Source organism: Aulonocara sp. 'chitande type north' Nkhata Bay, linkage group LG16 (genome assembly GCF_057382095.1).
Source record: "Aulonocara sp. 'chitande type north' Nkhata Bay isolate Kocher_YH1m ecotype deep benthic linkage group LG16, A_spYH_male_GT1.1, whole genome shotgun sequence".
In the NCBI taxonomy this organism is placed as follows: Eukaryota; Metazoa; Chordata; class Actinopteri; order Cichliformes; family Cichlidae; genus Aulonocara; species Aulonocara sp. 'chitande type north' Nkhata Bay.
Genome location: NC_141359.1, coordinates 633,301 through 651,308, shown reverse-complemented (window position 1 = coordinate 651,308; position 18,008 = coordinate 633,301). Strand labels below are relative to the sequence as shown.

Genomic DNA, 18,008 nt, shown 5'->3' with positions numbered 1-18,008 from the left:
GCGGATTATAATGGGGGACGCTTTTATTTTGTATAACTACCGGAAGTAGTTCCTGTGTACTGACGCTAGCTGGGTAGCTAGCGCCGCGTCGCTTAAAAAGCTTAAACTTAAGAGGCTGACACTCGCTAAACCACCCGATCGCTCGCCAAGCGACTGTTTCACACTGGACTTATTTTTCGTTTATATGGGCCGATGATGCTGGTCGATGAGGAAAAACTGAGTTGTTTGGTGGTGGCTAACGCGGAGCTAGCTAGCCACCGGTATGTGTCTCTTTCCCCTCATATGTGGGGAAAGAAACATGTGAGGCGGCCGCCGATCGACCGGTTTTCAGGTGAGAATGTAGGTGTGTAAACGTCAAATATCTGCTCGTTTTGTCAAAACATCCCATATTAGCAACAGATTTCTCACGATGTTGCTGCTAGCCGGCTAGCTAGTTTGGCCGGCCGGCTAGCCGGCTAGCTAGCTCGGCTAGCTAGCGCCGCTTCGCTCAAAAGCACCCAGGTTTGGCTTTCAGTGAGGCGTCTCTAACTCCTTTCACCCCCGATCGCTCCGCAAACAGTCTTTGTCTTAGCTGGACTTATTTTTCGTTTATATGGGCCGATGATGCTGGTCGATGTGGAAAAAATAACTGAGTTGTTCATATACCGGTGGCTAGCTAGCTCCGCGTTAGCCACCGGTATATGTCTCTTCCCCTCATATGCGGGGAAAGAAACACCGATCGACCGGTGGTGGCTAACGCGGAGCTCAATCGTGGATAAGGGAAACCCAATGCAGGAGAAGCAGGCGGCTGGTGAACTGAATTTCAGGTAAGACGTTATTAACTGCACTCTATTTGGGTCAGATATAAACCGAGTTTAGGTGTAGTTTATTTTCGTTGTGCTGACAGTTACAATAACTGTACTGCGTGCTAGCTAGCACGACGGAGTTTCTATACAGCTGTGCGCGCTAAGTTACTGATTTTGAACTTTATGACAGCCTCCCCTATTTTCAGGCGAGAATGTAGGGGTGTAAACTTCAAATATCTGCTCGTTTTATCAAGAAGTCCCATATTTTATCAATAAGTCCCATATCTCTCACGATGTTACTGCTAGCGCCGCATGGCAGCTAGCTGGCTAGGGCGGCTTGGCTGACACCTAGGCCGGGCTGACTGATACCCAGGCCGGCTCACGCTCTCGTTTCACCGCCGCATGGCGGCTAGCTGGCTAGCGCGGCTTGGCTGCCACCCAGGTCGGGCTGGCTGACACCCAGGCTGGGCTGGCTGACACCCAGGCCCGCTCACGCTGTCGTGTCACCCCTAGTCTTTCGTGATGACTCTTGGTAGGCTGCTGGACTTATTTTTCATTTATATGGGCTGGTGATTCAGTATGAGTGTCCGGTGAACTGAATGTCAGGTAAGACGTTATGTATATGTAAGGTAGTGACTGGAATAAGTCACAAGGTGTCGCTGTTGAGCTGCATATATGTTGTAAATTTTAGCAATTTTGACCATTTGTCCTCTGCAGGACACCGTAGTTCAGATTTCTCGTTCGCGTGGGCGCCATCTTGGTTCAGTGTTTACTGTGATGTGCAAAGGTAAGCACTGTCAGTGGCGAACTGCATTGGTTTTGTTTAAAAATAAGTGTTCCACTGTGTAAAATAGCGGTTTGTCATTTAAGCCGAGCAAATATTTTGTTTATTGAGAGGTTCATGTATTGTCTGATGAGAGTATGAGACAAAGATATACTTTTCTTTCTTACTCTCATATAAAATATTTAGCTTTTATTAAATAGTTATCTGAATCTTACAACCAAAGTTTGTATAATAATACACAAGATTGGCTGTAGACCATTGTTAATCATTCAGAACACTGTGTAAAAATAACAAAAAACAAAAAGTGAATGAAAAGTGCATAAATATTTATTTTACGTGTTTGATGTGTGTGGCAGGGCGTGGTCTGCAGTGCCGCTGCAGGGGAGGTGGACCCACCTCAGCGGCATCTGCAATCACGCCTCTCAGGTGTAAAGTCTGTGCTCTCTCTGCTTTTTTTTTTTTTTTTTGTGTATGTGTCGGGCTATGAGATGAAAAGCTACAGCCGGGTGTGTGGGTACAGCAACTATGTGTGAAAAGTGGTCCATAACGTAATGCTTCAAAGTGTGTTCATGCAAACATTGTCGGGTCTGCTTATGAACCTCTGCGCACAGCGTCTACAAATTGGGGCTGTATGAAGTCACCTCATCTTTACACAAAACTGTAAGCTGTCATCTGTGAGGCGCGAGCGGTGTTTGGTTTTACCATAGTTCATGGTGGAGAATGGCTGCTCCGGTGAGTTTTGCTCTCTGTAGCCGTTTGAATGGCAAACTATACTGATTAGCGGCGGCATAGGCACACTTAAAATTTCTTCAGAAATTTTCGCTTTCTAGTTCTTTATTATTGTGTGGATGCTTTAAGCATCCACACTATTGAGTTCCTCTTGATACTTCCGTACACTTTTTGGCACTTAACTACTTCCACAATTTTCAGCCGATTTTCACCGTTCAAATTCTAAACTATTCTGCTATTTCTGCTAATGTGTGCTATGTCTTTTGGTATTTTTCACTATTATACTTTTTAAAATATTAAGCTTAATTTGTCACATTGAAATGAATGGGAAACTTCTGCAATTCTGCTAAAATTTTCTTGTTTTTGAAACTTAACTACTTCCTCATATTTTCACGTAGAACAACCATTCAAACTTTAAAATGTTCTCAAATTATTGGGCTATTCAGGTATAAATCAGCTTTTTCAAATCATTTACTGTTTTACTTTTATGCCTCTTAAAGTTTTGAGTTGCAAAATTGTGATTTTTCACAAAATACATGCGTTGTTATGGTTGCTATGCACTTGGCTTCCAGTGTGCCACTGAAGGTTTTGCAGTCTTCTCTTCATGTCTGAACAACTTCTTGCTACTTGCTCAATTTTCACTCAACTTCCACAAATTATACATCAAAACGTAGGTATTTTTGCTGGCCTTCCGAAAATGTCACTATCATTGTTGTGGGATTTATAGAATTTTGGCAAATCTCCTCAGACCAACACAAAGTCGCAAAACTCTCCATAGAAAGTCAATGGAGAGTTTGTTCAAAATCACCACTTGATTTCTGTAATGAGAGGCATATTCGAATCGTCATATCTCCTTAATGAAGCAAAGTTAAGACATAAGGCTTGTCCCAGTATATCTTCAGACACTCCTGACGCTCACAATTCAAGAATTATTTTCTCACCTATTACCGTTCTGAAATGAGTTGGACTTGTTTGAGGGTAGGAAATTCGTCCTTCGCTCAGATTTCTTCAGATTTCAAACTCTGGAAATGAGGCACTTTTTTCTCTCATCATATCTTTTTAATGGATTTCCACAGAGACCTGAAAATTTCCATGATTGTTCACCAAAGCCTGCTGTCTCTTACGGTGAAAGAATGATATTGATACTCCAAATAGATTTAGAATTACCAAAGGTTGTTTGAGAGCAAGTCAAGGCAGTTTTTGCTTCGCCTCTACTCAGTTACAGTGTATTACAAGTCATATATCTTTAATAATTTATATTTTATCTTTGAATTATGAAGACCTGAAGATTCCCCCATCTCTTCTGAACAAAACGATGTCTGAATGACCGTTCTAGCCCCTACGGTTAGGAAATTATGGCCATTTGTTCGAGGGGAATCCTGAATGTCAGAAATACACTGAAGAAAACTCACACCTCTCTCTGTGTCTGTGTGTGTAAGGGCTGACTACAGCAGGTGCAGCTAATTTAACTGACCTACATATACCAAGCCCAGACTCTCAACAGCTCCTGTTCCCTTTACTGTCTGTGTATGTGTGTCTGTGTATCAATATTTCTCCTATGTTTAAGTATTACTCCTCAATCATAGTATTTCTGCTAAAGCAAAGTACTTCATGGTATTTGTGCAAAATCATGGTTTTGGGGCTAAATCATAATATTTCTGTTATTTTATAATATATGTGCTGAATATATTATATGTGCCAAATCATAGTATTTATCCCAAATTATAGTATTTATGCCAAATTATAGTATTTGTACTGAAACATAGTACTTCTGCCCAATCATAGTATTTGTACCCAATCATAGTATTTCTGCTAAATCATAGCATGTGTGCCAAATCATGGTATTTATGTAAAAACATAGTATGTCTGCAAAACCATAGTATATCTCTTATGTTATAGTATTACTACTAAGGCATAGTATTTCTGCCAAATCATAGTATTTGTACTAAATCATAGTACTTGTGCCAAATCATAGTATTTGTTGCACATCAGTATTGGAACCAAAACAGTATTTGTCCGAAAGCATCGTATTTGTATGGAGTCATAGTTTTTCTTCTAAATCATAGTATCTCAATCAAATCTCAGTAGTTGTGTTAAAACGCAGTATTATTGCCAAATCACAGTATTTCTGCCAAGTCATAGTATTTGTACCCAATCATAGTATTTGTGCCATGTCATCATATTTGTGCCGAATCATGGTATTTTTGCCAAATCGTGGTATTTGTGCCCAATTAATAATTCTGTTATATTATAGTATTACTACTAAGTCGTAGAATATCTGTTATGTTATAGTGTATCTGCGGAATATAGTATGTGTGCCAAATCATAGTATTTATACCAAATCACAGTATTTGTGCTAAAACATAGTATTTCTGCCATATTGTGGTATTTGTGCAAGAACATTGAACTGTTATGTTATAGTATTACTACTAAGTCATAGTATTTCTGCGTTGTTATAGTATTTGTGCTAAAACGTAGTATCTCTGCCAAGTCATAGAATTACTGCAATTTCATAGTTTTTTTAGGAAATCTGTTATGTTATAGTATTACTACTAAGTCATAGTATTTCTGCCAAATCATAGTATTTGTGTGAATTTGTATACTGTAATATCACTGTATTATGTAGTAGCTAAGTAGGGGGCTGACTGTTTACTAAGTGCATCAGTGTAAATAGGTCATCTCTTGTGTTGGAGTGCCCTCTTGTGGCGCCTTTTGGGTAGTGCCTTAGTAAACTTGAACCCTGTAAGAAGTGGTATCATATGAGAACCGGTTTGGCGCAGTGAGATGAGTATGAGATGAAATTCTGCTGATTTACCTCTTTTCTGCCCAAATTCTGCTGATTCACCTCTTTTCTGCAACATTTTCAGCCTTTCCACCTCTTATCAGCACAATTCTCAGCAGCTTCCGCTCATTTCAGCACAATTGTCAGTCTCTCCACCTCTTCTTTGTGAGAAAATGTTTGGCTCAGTGAGCTAAATAACTGCCCTTAGACCAGAAGGGCCAGGTTCGAATCTTGCTCAGGGCAATGTTTTTTTTTTTTGTTTTTTTGTTTCAACTTTTTCAGCTTTTTTCTGCAGACATCTTCAGCGTTAAGGCATCCACACAGCATTTTCGCAGGAAATGCAAATTCTTCTAGTTATTATTATTCTTCAAGTTGCTCGTTTTTCGTCCTTTAACTACTTCCACAATTTTTGTGCTATTTTCACCGTTCAAATTTTAAACTATTCTGCTATTTCTGCTAATTTGCGCTATGATTTTTGCTATTTTTTGCTATTATACTTTTTAAAATATTCCACTTTTTTCCTTTAATTTGTCCCATTGAAATGAATGGAAAACTTCCAAAATTCTGCTAAATTTTGCTTGTTTTTGAAACTTAACTACTTCCTCATACTTTCGCCTAGAAAAACCATTCAAACTTTAAAATGTTCACAAATTATTGGGCTATTCATGTATGATTCAGCTTTTTCAAATCTTTTACCGTTTTACTTTTATGCCTCTTAAAGTTTTCAGTTGCAAAATTGTGATTTTTCACAAAATACATGCGTTGTTATGGTTGCTATGCTCTTGGCTTCCAGTGTGACACTGAAGCTTTTGCAGTCTTCTCTTCATGTCCGAACAACTTCTTGCTACTTGCTCAATTTTCACTCAACTTCCACAAATTATACATCAAAACGTAGGTATTTTTGCTGGCTTTCAGAACATGTCACTATCATTGTTGTGGGATTTATAGAATTTTGGCAAATCTCCTCAGACCAACACAAGGTCTCAAAACTCTCCATATAAAGTCAATGGAGAGCTTGTTCAAAATCACCGCTGCATTTCTGTAATGAGAGGCATATTCGAATCGTCATATCTCCTTAACGAAGCGACTTTAAGACATGAGGCTTGTCCCGGTATATCTTCAGACACTCCTGACGCTCACAATTCAAGAATTTCTTTCTCACCTATTACCGTTCTGAAATGAGTTGGACTTGTTTGAGGGTAGGAAATTTGTCCTTCGCTCAGATTTCTTCAGATTTCAAACTGTGGAAATGAACCACTTTTTTCTCTCGTCATAACTTTTTGTTGGATTTCCACAGAGACCTGAAAATTTCCATGACTGTTCACCAACGCCTGCTGTCTCTTACGGTGAAAGAATGATATCGATACTCCAAATAGATTTCGAGTTACAAAGCGTTGTTTGAGGGCAAGTCAAGGCAGTTTTTGCTTCGCTCTACTCAGTTATGGTGCATTAGAAGTCAAATATCTGTAATAATTCATATTTTAATGATAAATTGTCAACACTGGAAGATTCCCCCATCTCTTCTGAACAAAACGGTGTAAGAATGACCGCTCTAGCCCCTACGGTTAGGAAATTATAGTCATTTGTTTGAGGGGAGTCCTCACTATGAGAAATAGACTGTAAAAATCCTGTGTCTCTCTGTGTGCTGCAGGCACCAGTTTTGGCGGGAAAAAGTACACAGCCTCTCTGATTGGTGGATTCAAATTCAGCAGCTCCCAGGCTGACCTAGAAACTTACACAAACAGGGAGAGAGAAGTGTGTGTGTGTGTGTGTGTGTGTGTGTGTGTGTGTGTGTGTGTGTGTGTGTGACAGAGAGAGAGAGAGAGAGAGAGTGAGAGAGAGAGAAAGCCTTTTAATGGGATGATCTCATTATAAGATTCAAATTCAATATATTTAGACTGGTTGACTGAATTGGATCTTGTGTGTGTGTCTCTCTGTGCATCTGTGTTTCCTTATGTGTACATATTTGTGATTGTGTGGCTGTTATATATTTTTTTGCTGATTTTTTTTTTCATTTAACAAGTATATTTGAGGGACCCTCAGCATGTTCAGCATTTTTTCAGCTGTCCATTTTGCTTTTCCAATTTTTCTGTTTAACTTATTACTATTGTGCTAAATCATACTATTTCTGCTATTTTATAAGATTTGTGCTTAATATAGTATTTCTGCTTTTTATAGGATTTGTGCTTAATATAGTATTTGTGCTTTTTATAGGATTTGTGCTTAATATAGTATTTCTGCTAAATGTAGTATTTATGCTTAATCATAGTATTTCTATATATTTCTGCCAGGTCCCCAGGCAGCCAATCCTCTGTGAGGACTGAGACATTCAAATTTTTACAAATTACAAATTAATCCAAAATCTATACAAACAATTGAAGCATCCGTTGGAATTGTGAATACATCCTTGTTTGTCATGTTTACATTTATGGCCCTAAGATGCGCAGACACATGATAGGCTATTAACTGCAAAAATATATGCATATATAAACAGGAAATGAGAGACAAAATATATTCTTTGATTTGCTGGAGTTTTGTGCACATCCCGTATGGCAAGGATAAACAACATTACAACTACATTAAAACTCCCAAGAGCTTATTTTTTTCATTTAGTTTAGTTTTAGTATAGCTTTCCTGATTTGATGATAAACTACAGAATATTGTTGAAATGAAGTTCACATTGTGATATATTTCAGGTGTGGAGAGTCACACAGCTGAACAATTGATGCACATATTTAAAGAAACAGGGATCAAATAAAGAACATTGCTGTGGAATAAATTACATTGAAAAATAATCACTGCCCTGTGTTAGAGAGTGATTTATGATCAGGTATTAATTGGGTTAACTTTACCTCTTACAGCTTTTAACATAGTGCTGTGACCGGGATAAAATTTATCATAAAGTAGCTGGAAACAGTAGACTCATTAACATGAATGTTATGGTTCCAGTGTGATCAAAACTCATATCAGCTGTGTGACCTCATAAAATGATAAACAGAAACACATCTGACTGCATGTTATCTTCATGAACTTCATAAACTTTTCAAATAGACTTAATGGGTCAAACTATATGTCTGACCCATTATCTATATATATTAGAGCAGTCTAAGCACAGATGTGGAAAACCACTGTTACACCTATTCTATACTCATGTACTTACTGACACCCCATACTAAGGCAGTATTCATACAAACACACTTTCAGCTGTCTTTATTTATGCTCTTAAACACTTGTTTTTTTTTCCCGCATTTTGAGGTTGCGTAATCTCTATAAAGAATATGTGTAATGGTTCAATAGATTCTGATTTAAATGTCCATAATAATTAAATGATCATTATTGTGCATCCTACAATTCAAGATTTAGAGCTGTGTGTTTGTATGAATTCAGCTTGCTGTACTTATAGAGTAAAATTATACAAATCCACTATTTAACCAAACAAATTATGTTGTTTGGCTAAACAGATTGAGTTTGTTCTATAACATAATTATTCAACAATTGAAAATACAAAACAATATAATTGCACATTTATCCAAAAATGGTGCAATTACTTATTTCATAGGTCTGATATTGTTTGTTAAATCTGGTGACACAAACAGTCAAAAATTCATTGTTGGTGTAACATGTGGCTCTTTTTAACTTTGACTAATGATGTGCTGGTAAAACAAATAAAAAAATATGTTAATTAAAAAATGTTTTTGTTTAGAAAAAGGACTGAAATTACATGGAAACTGTCACCTTAAAGTGTAATTTTAAATACCATCACAAACAGATGTTTTCCAAACAGTTAACAAAGCTGCAGCACATCCGGTCACTGCATCTAAATCTAAAAGAAGACAAAAACATATCAAATATAATTTACACAATGGAAGACTTTTGATTTAATAAATAAGCTCAAAATAAGGGTTACCTTTAAATATTTGTGGGAAAAATCTGATGCTACCCCAAGAATACAAAGCCACACTGGAAACGATGACAGGCTTGCAGCCCTCTGTCTTCCTGGAGTGAGGTGCCTGATCAGTAGTACAAGAATTATGCTTCTAGTCCACCTAGGTTTTGAGTTACACAACGTTTTGTAACTCCAAAAAACGGCGTTTTTCGCCTCTCGCCGCGATCTAATTCTGACTCCTCATTACCCTGTTTTTCAAAACGGCTCCTCTCTTTCCCAGTGGTGCAGTTGGTAATGACATGGGTCTGCAAGCCAAAGATCGTGGGTTCGATTCCACCTTGGTCAACATGTTTTTTCCCTACAAATTAATACACTGTCACAGACCAGTAATTCATATTCATCATTTATTACAATTCTGCAAACTTTTATGATTTTACCAGCTTTTCTAAAATGGACCTCACATTCTTGTTAAGACTCCATGGCACAAATACTCTTCCCTTTAGGCTCTGTGTATGTGTGTGTGTATCAATATGTCTCCCATTTTAAAGTATTAGTCCTCCATAATTGTATTTCTGGTAAATCACAGTATTCCTGCTATGTTGTACTATTTTTCTAAATCATAATGTTTCTGTAATGTTTAAGTATTTTTGGCTAAATATATTCTTTCTGTTATCTTATACTATTTCTCCTAAATTCTTGTATTTTTGAGAAGTTATCATGTTTCTGGTAAGTTACAATATTTCTGTTAAGTTCTGCTATGCTATTGTATTTCTGCCAAGTATTATGTTTCCTCTAAGATATTGCAGTTCTGCTAAGTTATTCCATTTTAGCAAAGTTCCTTTGCTTCTGCAAAGTTTTTACAATTTCTGCAACTTTTCAGCTTTTTCAGCTAGTTTTAGCAGACAGCTTCAGCTTTAAAGCAATTCAGAATTCATGATTACAACCAATATGTAGTAGAATAAAAGAAACAAATGTGCAATGAACATATCAGGAGTCGCTGTTAAAAAGTCTCATAGCAGTGGGGTTAAGGGACCTCCTGAACCTCTTGAGTCCTGCAGTGGAGTGAGATGAACCTCTGCAGCTCCTACTGTGAGGATGCTTAGGCGATCACCAACACCAGCTCCTTGGTGTTGGTGTTCAGCAGAAGACTGTTCTGCTGTCAGTTAAATAAATCTATCATAATAAAGTACATTTTAACATAATGACCTTATGTTTATTTATGTCTTTTAACCATTATTTCAAATTCAAAGAATCCTGTTTGAAACATTTATTAAACTTATAGAATTAAATTTCTGCTAGTTGCTTTTTGTTGCAAAAAAATCTAGTATAATAATATTTAAATTTACATATATTTTTCACGTTTTCCATGCCAATTTTGTGTAATTGCGGAGTTTCCCACTACCCGTGAATGCCTCTTTTTTTAACGTCTCTGCCTGACTCCTGAATCTCCGTCCACTCTCAGCTCGATCCCCACCGGTAAGCGCTGCTTCTCTGTCTCTCGTTTCTGAAATGAAATGTCTATAAGCTGTATGAGGGATTTACCCAGTTGTTGTTAGTGACTTATGAAGCCAGTCGAAGTATAAGTCATGTTAAAGTAACACAATGGCTGCTTTTTTAGTGAAACGTTGTAATTTTACTATTTAAAAGGAGTGTTTGGTATGCTAGCACTAAGTGCTAACGCCTAGCCTAGCTGCTATAGGCCCAGTGTGAAATTAATATGGTTCATTTGATTGTTTATTACAGTTATTGTGTTGTATTTGGTTCGTTCGGTGTGTTAGTGTTTCTGAGTCTGTTAGGGAAGCTGAAGTTAATTCTCTTCACAAATCAGTCAGTTAAAAACGGCCTCATTCTTTCGGTTGTGAGGTAATGAGCCGTCATTTTAGAACCACTGATTAGCTGCTGAAGCAGCAGGGTCGGCAACTTCAAAGGAGCCATTTTACCGCCATTAGCTGTGTCCCAAAACGTCGGCTGCATCTTTCGGAGGACCCAGCTTTCGCGGTCTACGTGGACCGAGAAGGCTGTGAAACTGGACGGTCTAGCCTTCAGATTTGCGTCACCGCTGTCTCGCTGGAGTTTAATAAACTCGGCCGTCTGCTCCTTGCTATTTAAAATATAACAGGACACTGGCGTAAATTCTCGACCGTTTAACGTTTATTGAGCTGTGTGAAAATCCCGGAGGACCCACCGGATGGATTAATAAAGCTTTATTTAATCTAATAATCTAATAACTTTGATCTCAGCCAAACCGATTTACTCCAGAACAAATAAAACACAGAAAAAGGCAAACAATTACATTTTTAAGTTATCAGAGTGACTTGTATATCATGTTTAACCTGAGTAGCGAAAGAGCGGGGGTCTGAACCCCCCTCCCGGCTTGCCATCGAGCCGGTGGGTGACAGACGTCTCTGAAAACGTCGGCACACTTTTGCAAATATGCGATGTCTTAATAAACCAAGCAGATATTTACACCGCTACTTTCTCGCCTAAAAATATGTTAAAAGTTTATTCGGGGAAATGAAGGACTCATTTGTCGGCCGCATTTGAGACAGCCTTCGTCGACTGGCTGTGACATAATCGGCCTTCAAATGCGGCCTCCGGAGGATGCAGCCGACATTTTGGGACACAGCTTCTGACTGAAAGCCGGGAGAAAAAGAGTCACGTGCCTGTACCGGTGTGTTTTTGTGCTGTGGGTTAATTAACAGAAGGGAGAGAGAGAGTGAGGATGAAACACATAATATAAGAAAAATAACATCTCTTAACAAGAAGTTTTTTTTAATTAGGTAATTTTAGTTTTTTAGTTAAATTTTAAGAACTGTTTAACAAACACTTGTTTGTGCAGGTTGTTTTTTTTTTTTTTAAATGAAACCTACACCTGCAGCTCTGTTTAACTTCTCACTTTGTGAAAAACTAACGAAATATAAAAAAGTCCACCTTCAAATAAATAAAATGCAGCAGTGCACCATTAATATTATAAATATGATATGTAGATATTTAAAACAACAGCATATTAAATGATACTGTGTGCAGGTGATAATATTTTTAGGAAGCAGAATTTGAATGCAGACGAACTCAAATGTTGAAGCCTACAAAAATATCATCCAAGCTTTCATTTATGATTGTTCATGCTTTGAAATTGTGATGTCAGAATTTGATAAAGTGTGCAGAGCTAGGTGTAGCAAATCATTGCTTATTAAATCTACTGTGTTATCTAATAGCACCAAACTAATAGAGCTATCACATAACTGAGAAACGTGTGTGGCTTATTACAAATGGATGAAACCACATTTTACCTTAATGAAGACAGTAATCTTTAATAAGGTGTAGAAAAAGGTGAGTTGTTTGTTGCTGTGATAAACAAAGAAGTGTACTGAATCTTTTGGACTACACAGAGTGATGCAGTATTGACTGTGATGCTGATTTGAGTTGTCTCGTTCTGTATTTTTGTGCTTTGTCTTTTGTTACACAGAGTGAAAGAGATCTTTGGTTTTGCCTTTGCTGGTAAGTAAACAGTGATTGTAACTGAGGCAGTATGAACCTGGCATTGCGTAGCACATTTGGCAACTTACATACAGTAGTTTGACTTTTTGTGATATGTTTCCATTTACTGATGGGCAAAAACACAAAGTCAGGATTTATTACCTGTAGCAGCAAAGCCCTCACACAGGACCTCTGACTGTCCCTGAAAATGTCCCTGAAGTTTAATAGCCCATTTATGTATGATTTAAATTTCTTATGGCTTATTGAATCCAAACATAGCTAAATGTCAGTTGTTCATTTTCTCCTTAAGTTTGTGGATTTAAGTAGCAGACAAAACAATGAAAGTGTTTTAGGGGAGTCAGTATAAGTGGTTGCTCAAACACTTAAGAGCTGCACAGGTATTGATTCATATTGTCTCTCAAATTCTGCTGATGTGTTACATTAAAGTCAGAACACTGTAGAAGTATTTTGTACAGTTAAGCAATAATGAAAAACTAAGAGAACCAGAGGTGTGAGTGGACATTGTTAGGTACATTACAGCCAGTGTGTCTAATTAGTTTATCACTTATTTGGTGAATATAATGTGTTTTAAAATTTAATAGAAAAGTTGCCAAAAAGGTACACTGCAAAATACATAAATATTCCTAGCAACAGGTATAATGAAAGGACTTTTTAGTGTAAAAATTTAAGACATTTAATTTTAATTACAAAACATGGTGCACCTCTGCTATTGTAACATGTCAATATTTAAAACTATTTTAAGATTTACATATTCATATCAGACATGACGAGGTTTTCTGTTGCTTCTGATTTATATAATTATTTTGTATCTAACATTTTTAAAAGTTTTGGCTTTCACACTTTACTAGTACTGACCTGTTGTAGAAAATGTTGGAGCCACAAAGCTTCTGTGTAGGAAATATTTGGTATATCCTGCACTTGTGGTGGCTATTCTTTATATTTCTGTAGTAATGAATGCTTTTATTACACTTGCTACAGCCATGTGAGACGCTGCAGTTCATTTATCTCCTCTTTAGACTACAGTAAGCTCATAAAGCCTTAAATAAATTAAGAATTTTACTAGTTAATTTATGTCACAGTAAATTGGATTGTGTGTGAAGAGGCTCAACAGTCTGAATCATCAAACAGTGATCTGATGAATTGTTTCCTTTCTCTAGACTGCTGATCTGATCGTCTCCAGTCTGGTAAGTAAAGGTTTGTCTGAGGTACAGTGCTGGGAAATGTTTCTCATTATAGGACATTCAGTTTAGTGGAGTGAGTCAGCACAGCTCTTGGGAATAATCAGATCGTAGAAAAGTCTGTGTAAACATTTCCAGACTTACAGATCTCTCTTATCATCATAATAAATTTTTAATTAGGCCCTAATATCGGCCATGCTAAGTTTATTGTAGATTTAGTGGAGTGTGTATTAAACATGCCCCATATTTGACTGAAAAATGTAGAAACTGCTGTTTAGGAGTCATCTGTCTCCAAATTTTTCATTTTGCCAAAAGTCATACTGAGTAAATTATTTTTTACTTTTATGTTAACGGCTCCCCAGACATTATGATATACTGTTGAACCAGGTAAGTACACACAGAAACGGGAATTTGAGACCTTTGGGCATTTAGGATCATGTGAGTTGAGTGCTGTGAAGTGTTTAAAGCAGGTGGTCTGAAACTGTCTGCTCTGACTTCATTGTGTGGGTTTAGCTTGACCATATAATGTTTATAGTAAGTTACTGTAGCACCACATCTTGGTTTACAGACTGTGTTTGTTTTTATTGTGTTAATAGAATGCAAAAATGTCCTTAGAAATGTTCCACCACCATATGATAAACATTTTCATTCAGTTGAATCTAATAATGTACTGTACGACTCTTCAGTGTGTAATGATATATGTGTTCTGTATTTTTCGGACTGTAAGGCGCACTAAATTCTAAGGCACATTAAGCCAAACAAAACAGATAAGTGAAACTTTATTCAACTCATTTACAATAACTCTCAAAATTGTTCAGTTGTAAGACATAAAATACAGAACAATACACTCACTTTTCAGGATTTATGGACTGATGAATGTGGATTGATCAGTTTGAAATCTGCTTCATAAGCATGGCTCTCAACAGGTGCCAGGCCCTTATACACACACACCATATTATGTTGAAGCACAGTACGAATTACTCTACGAGGGTGCTGACTATGGTATCCATGCTCCGACAATACATCAAGTGGTGCTGCTTTGTAGCTTACCAAAGTCATACTAAAACATTTGACAGAGTGCCGTGTACCACATAGAATTGGTTTAAAATCAGTAAGCACAACCATACATAAGGTGCACTGTCTATTTTTGAGAAAATTAAAGGCTTTTAAATGTGCTTTATAGTCTGAAAAATACGGTAAAGCCAGGTTTATTGGAAGTGTGTCTAATTCCACTTTCTTTCTGTCTTACAGGTGACCTGCTGCAGAAAACCCTCTCCCTCTATCATTAACAAGCAATTCAGTCTGTCCTATCACTCTCCCTCTCCCTGCTCAATCTTTTTTGACAAGCCATTCTATCTTCTATCCATTCTCCGCCATGTGCTCTATCTAATTTGACAAACTTGAACCTGAGTTGAAACGCAATCCTGTGACTTGAAATCCAGTTTTACCAGAATCTAAGTTTTTGGAATTGAAGTTACCTGAACTTTGTCAGTCTGTATTCAGAATTCTGAGAGATCTCTGCTCTCACTGCTCCATCTTTCCTGTCGTTAAACTCTCTCACATCCAGTCATTTTTCTGGAAATCACAAGTAGAAAGTTAAAATTACAGTAGTAGAATTACAGTACAGTAGAACTCACAGTAGAAACTACTTACACAGCCCTACATTTGTCATTTTAATTTTGCATTACACTTTGGAATAAACATTGATTGGCTTACAGGTGCAATTGCTTTGATAAATTATATAAAATATACACCTCTTAAAGGTTTATTTGTAATAAGACAATCTGGTTATTTTGTAATATATACATTCAGACTGCTCTATTTACATAAATATTAAATTAGATTCAAATACATTTTTCAAGTCTGTTTCATTGACTATAACATTTGACTACAGTAAGTTTATACTAATATTATTTAAGGACAAACCCATTTCTATTACTCAGTGTAAGTATTGAGTTACAATTGTCATTGAGAAGCTGCCCTGAGGACCCAGACTTCCTGTTTCCTGACTGCTGCAGAACATCCAGCTGAAGAATCCTCATCGCCTGTCATCTGATCACCACACCACCACAGCTCCTTATATTTGCTTTAGATTTTAGATATCTCAAAGATTTACACAAAGTCTACTTCAAAGCTAAGAGTTTTATTATAGCCTGTTGATTGTTGAGATTTATTCTGCATATTACTTCACAGAAGTATAGACCTATTCATTAACCAGTCTGGTTAAAAAAAAGCAGTAATAATATACAGTTGTTGAAAAAGCTACAATAAAACGTTTTTAAGGATCTTTCAATAACTTTTATATTGAGTTTGTATTTAAGCCAGCCTTTTACATCAATTAAACGGTCATAAGAACACTTTACCATTTGTATAGTTGATCCATTTAATAGAAACTTGAGGAGTTTTTCAGTGTTTACAGGTTGAGTTTTGTATACATTTGTGTATAAATACATATAAGGTCCAGTTTGTACTTGCACAAAATGCCAAGGAAAGGTCAAAGGTCACAGTCCCAGAAGCTTAGATGGCAAAAGCAGAAGGAACAGGTAAATCTTTCTCAGACTGGTGAGCAGGTAAAGGTGTCTGTTACAAGTATTCCCAGTCCAGAAGTGCAGCTCAGCGTTCAGACGGCCGCAGTGTCTTATGCAGATGTGGTAAAGAGAGGTGTTTGCTCATCATCTGTGCCAAATGCTAAAGTACAACAGGTAATCCAGACTGAACCCCAGCTAACTGTGCAAACGCAGCATGATGGAGAAGCTCCAGGACCGTCTCATGTACAGGTTACAAACAGTGAAAGTCGTCCACGAGTGAGTAGCATCTGTGCGTCTCGAAGCCAGGCCAATGCTAAGTATGGAAAGTACCGGAATCAGCAATGCATGGCGAACAGTTTGGTTTTCCTGTCATTCTTACACGAGGATGAATTCATTACCAGAGCAGATCTTAACCGTGTGTTGGACAAAGGCCATGCCGTGTATTCAGATGCCAGAAAGAGGTTTGTGAACAGCGTGTTTCTAGCCTGTGATGAACTTCCCACTGTGATCATCAGCCGCAGACACGAGTATCAAGTCGACATGTCTCAGTTTGCTCATTATGGCACATTTGACGGTACAGATCATCTTCCGAGCCTTGAACAGGGACTACAGGATTTGGCTTCAGAGTTTCGCTACGCTTTGCTAGTCATGGGAGGAACAGCCATCGCAGTTTCCAGGCTGACTTCAGGTGAATACGCATACTTTGACCCTCACCCACGTAGGTCTACAGGAATGCCATTGTCGCTAAGTGTAAGTGGTGGAACTGCAGTTATGTTAAAATTCACACGTCTTAACGACATGATTGACAGGATCAAACGTTTGTACCGAATGTTTTGCATCGCACCAACCTGTGCTTATGAGCTACAGCCTGTTGAGTTCCACAGTGAAAACGCTGCTGAACAAAGAAATGCTGATGAAAACAGACAAACAGCTACAACTGTTTCAGCACCAGCTTTAAATGAACCTGAATTTGAAACCCCAAAGTCCACTGAGCAGACACAGAAAACTGTGGCCGACACTTTAGCTACTGAAGTGATGTCATCCAGAGTGGATTATTCAAATGAGCCAGCTGCTGAGCTGAACAATTCTGATTATTTAGAAATAGAAACCTCTGCATCTTCTGTGAGAGAACCTCAGGTAACATCAGATTCTGTTCCTCAGAAGGATCCAACCGCTGCCAACCGCTGTTCAACAAAGACAACACAGGAACTTTCACATAAACTGCTGAAATATAGTAAACAGGGAAGGAAAAAAATGAGGAGAAGATCATTGGCCCAACAAAAACTACCAAAAAGAAAGGATCCTGATCACAGACAAAAGAAGACTGTGTACAAAAGTAATCTATATAAGCTAAATCCTATATATAGAGAGAAACAGAGGGAACATTTGAGAAAGATCTATAAGGAAAGAGATGATTTTAAGGAAAAACAGAAGGCGCAAATGAGAAGGATCTATAGAGAAAGTGCTAAAATTAGAGAGAGAAAAAGAGAACGTGTCATAAGGATGTATAAAGAAGATTCTTTATTCAGAGAAAAGCAGAAGGAACGAATAACAAGAACATACAGAGAATCTCCCGTGTTCCGAGAAAAGCAGAAGGAACGAATAACAAGAACATACAGAGAATCTCCCGTGTTCCGAGAAAAGCAGAAGGAACGAATAACAAGAACATACAGAGAATCTCCCGTGTTCCGAGAAAAGCAGAAGGAACGAATAACAAGAACATACAGAACTTGTGCCGAATTCAGAGAGAAACATAAAGCTTACATGAGGTCATATGTTTCTAACCTATATAAAGAAAGTGTAGAATTTAGACAGAAAAAAAAATGTTACATCACTAA

General features: G+C 37.5%; 1 long non-coding RNA gene across 1 annotated transcript; it reads left to right on the top strand.

Annotated features, from left to right (window-relative positions):
* Positions 1-10,293: 10,293 nt before the first annotated feature.
* Positions 10,294-15,860, top strand: LOC147310727 (uncharacterized). The gene is made up of 4 exons (XR_015125342.1): positions 10,294-10,442; positions 12,433-12,464; positions 13,622-13,648; positions 14,894-15,860. It is a non-coding gene; the product is annotated as an uncharacterized LOC147310727 (long non-coding RNA).
* Positions 15,861-18,008: the final 2,148 nt, after the last annotated feature.